The sequence below is a fragment of the Aythya marila genome (genome assembly GCF_965140915.1).
Source record: "Aythya marila genome assembly, chromosome: 5".
NCBI lineage: Eukaryota > Metazoa > Chordata > Aves > Anseriformes > Anatidae > Aythya > Aythya marila.
Window position 1 is genome coordinate 15,367,017 of NC_139046.1, and position 4,256 is coordinate 15,371,272.

Below are 4,256 nucleotides of genomic sequence, written 5' to 3' on the forward strand. Positions count from 1 at the left end.
TTTTACGTAACACGCTTGGTAAGTGACAAAAATTCTGTTTGAATTTTATTTCTGTGTGGGTGATATAATTGTAGATTTCTTGTGAATGTTTTAGAATATTTTTATAATATTAATCCTGCAATTTGTAAATAATCTTGCTAACTCATTTTTGTCAGATAGTTATATCTCTTTCCATGATCATACTGCTACATGGAATTAAGTCTCTCTTGTTTTGAATCTTACTTCCTTACACTTTCCCCCTCATTATTTCTGTTTAATAAAGTTTATTGTCTGGGTTAACACTGGTTGTTTTTTTGTTGTTGTTGGTTGTGGTTGTTTGGTTAGTTGGTCGTGTTTTTTGTTTTTGTTTTCAGGTGAAAATGAAACAGCTTTTGTGAGAAATTGTCTCAAATTATCACTCATTAAGTGGAAGCCCGTTTTTCTATTATGCCAGGCAGGATTTGTTGCTTGGTCTAGAGAGAAAATTTATCCCAGATTATGTATACTATATTGCCCTATTACTTTGTTTTCTGTACTGCAAGCTAGCACCAAAACTCAGGAGTCTGAATAACAGCTACTACATCAGGTAATGGAAGCTCCTGAATTCTAGTCATAGCTCTGGCAAAGCAACGTAGTTACTCAGTCAAGTCACTTTCAATTCTCTTCTACATTATGTTAAATATTAGTAATACATTTTTTCTGCTATATCCGATGTTTCAGTGACTGAAAAATGTCAATGCTATGAGATGCTTTAAAGATGAAAAATGAAATTGTTACCACAACTTTTTAAAGATTTGCTTTTTAAGGATTTAAAGATCTATAATAATTAATTTAAAGTTTTTTTTTTTTTTTTTTTTTTCCTCCCCTCTACATTCCATTTCTGTGCCTCTTTTAATTCTTCTTTCCAGATTAGTCCAAAAGAAAAAGTGTAAACAGAAATTTAAGTCCTACCAGTATCAGTAGCAGCAGAGCAGGTGTGTAAGTGCATTGCTGGGAAGCCTCTTTGCTTGGTTTTTGCAATTGAGCCATATGAGTGCTTGGAGGGAGAAAGTCACCTTGGTGTGGGTCTGGGAAACATCACAGTGTATTCTTTAGCCAGGCTATTAAGTCAACCTAGAATGCTCCGAATGAGAATAGCATGTTTAACAGAATACAAAGTTGCATTTCATAGATCTGGTTATTTTAATTCAGAATGAGGTCATCAGTGTGAATTTTTCCTTCAATATGGTGATGACTAGAAACCATTGCCTATAGTACTGGAACTGGCCTCTACCATTTGTGGTTTTAACAAAATTTCAACATTGTACGTCTGTCCTCTTTTATACCAAATATTAAAGCAGAAGTATTTTACTGGTAATATCTGCTCACTTAGAATAAGAAAGGCCCTAGAAATTTTGAGAGGAATAATATGGGCTCATTTTCATATATATTTTCCAACCTTCAGCAAGTTTAGTATAGCATGATGACTATTAGGCATATAATTGAACTAAATTTCTGGTATCCATTTATCACCTTATTTCATGGTAATCATTTAAAATAACTCATAAGAGAAATCAGCTGAAATGAAGCTAGTTTTTAAAACAACATCCAAGCTTAAGGCCAGGAACCCCATGAATCTTGACTGTTATGTTCATCTTTAAGTGAGAACACTAGTGAAGATGAATGACAAAATTTTTATTTGGAAGTATTATAATGTTCTTGGACTCATGCTTGTGCAGTTCCTGGAACGTTTGCTCTGTGAGACTGTTCTTTAGCAACTTCTGAGTGAAAACTTGGCACTCTACCTGAGTACAGTCAAAAGAACCAGGAAAGAATATTCAGGACTCTTTTGAGTCTTCCAGAACCTAGTAATCTATTCTGAAGGAATTTCTTTTCAAAAGGTAAAAGAGACTTCAGCTTTTTCCAACAGGAAGGGGGTAGCTGAGACCTGGAAGTCATGTCTGGAACATTTTGCAAGAAAAATAGGTACTGCTTATTGAATGTCATGAATGAATAATTTGTTTTGGAGAAAGGTTTTGGAGATTGATGTTCCTGAGATGGGAACCTGAAGTGACTGTTTCTTCTTAGTAATAGTGGAAGTTGTTCTGTCTAGGCAGAGAAACTACCATGTTCTAGTCTTTCAGAATGGAAGAGATCTTGACAAGTGTAAGAAATAGAACATCCTGTTAGATTTTCAATTTGCTTTGCTTGTGAGACCAAGCCAAAAAGACTTTTCCTGTTAAGTTCATTTGAAACTATTGTATATGCACCTCATATAGGTGGTTAATTTCTTTTCCCCAGTGATTTAATCTACAATCTTCTGTTTTTACATCTAAATGACCCATGTTTCATTACATGCATCTCAAGGATTTTAAGTCTATAACAATATCTGTTTCATGTGATTCCAATTAAACCTCTTTATCCAGAGAACAGGTTTCAAGTCTTTGTCATTTTGCCTCAAGCTATTGTGTTGTGTCTTTGGAAATTATTTTGGTTACTTTTATTTCCATCCGTGTTAGGGAATGTGAACAGAGAAGCTGATACAGCTGATACAGGAATATCAACCATATCAGCTGTGCAGACAGTTCTTTTAAACAGTATCAAAGGAATAAAATTGAGGGATGTTCTTGGTATTTCAGACTTTTAAAACTAGGTTGTTCCAAATTATTGCATAGTTCAGAAGATTATGTATATAGCTCTGAGAAAGAAAATTTCCAAGTACCTAAAATTAACTCCTCATCCCAATCTCATATAATAAAAAAGCATTTCTCTCTCCATGGCTGGAACTCCCACTGTTATCTGTTCTCTGGCAGCCCCTGCACTAAGAATGAGATGTAGAACCCTGGGTGGTGACAACCGTGTGCCCACCTCTGAAGCCAAACCTGCATCTGTGGCAGCCCACAAAAACCAGAGGCTCCAAGTCTGATTTATCGGTCAGTATCTTCTCCAGATACCATTCTGATCCTGTATGATTACGTGTCCATATCACTATTTGTAAGTTCCCAGCTGAAACATGTTTCTCAAAAAAAGGAGGATTTGGCACTGCTGTGTCACATAGCTTGTTGGCCCGAGTTCTGGTTTGTTCTATAACTCTCAGTTCATTTGCTTGGATGTTACCCTGATAGTGCTTAAATTACAGAGCCAGGTGCATGAAGATGAAATGCAGGGCTTCTGATAGCCTGCATTCACATTCTTGTTTTTAAATGTATTCATGCTAATTGTGGTCAATGAAAAGTGTGCAGTTTAGCTAGTCTATCTTGCTCCCTGAATACAGACTCAGATATATATGCCAAGCTCAGTCATGAAGGATTTTTTCCAGCAACAGCACGTGGCTCTCTTTGGCAAGCTCCCACCTACCATTTTGTTGGCAGCTACTAAGTAGCCTCTTGATTTCTAATGCAGGAAGGCTGCTGATGGGCTTCTGATCTATGTATTTATATGGAAGAAGTTTAATTTGACCTACCTTTCAGTTCTGCGTATGTTCATTTGCTTTATATTTTTCTGTTTGGTTCCAAACCCCACATATGTCTCTAAATGCATATAGACCCATTTGCAATTGAAAGAACAATTTTTCATGCCAGAAATTCATGCTGTCCTTTGTCCTTATATTTTTTACTCATACACCATCTTTTCACTGTGTAAAAACTTTGTGATCTCCAGAATTCATGTCCTGTGCTCCTTTCTCTCTTGGTTAGGAGTTCTGAAAATGATGGACTAGATTCTGGCTGCTTCTGCATACTGTCTTGAGGGCTCAGTATGATCCTCCACCTTTTCTTGTACTTCTACAATGGCTAGCCAGTTGTTCCCCATGACTATTAGCATAGCTATTGATGACTAGAGAAGGTGGAACCAGAGTTAACAAGAGATTTTCTTCCTGTCTTGGTCAGTGTTAACAAGATTAAGCCTGATGGCACTGCACCTGTCTAGCAAGATGTGTGTTGTGTGTCATACCCTTTTTCAGGCGACACTTTGTCCTTTCCTTCTTGGCATAGGGAATGCAAACACAAAGCTAACTGCCCAGCTCTTTCATTTGTACAAGTCTGTCAACTTGCATTTACAGTTGGCAGCCACTGCTCTGCTCTGTGCTTTTATTTGTTATTGCACAAAACATTCTCCCCATGGCTGTCTGCTCCTGCAGATATGTAAATTAAAACTGAAAATACTTCTGTGACTTAATGGAAACAACTCTAAGTTACATATAAGGGAAGATGGAAGTGCTATGGAGGCACAAAATACGTATCAGGCAGGACTTTCTGACTGGGCAGAAAAAAGTTTATCTCTGAGCAGAACAGTGTTCC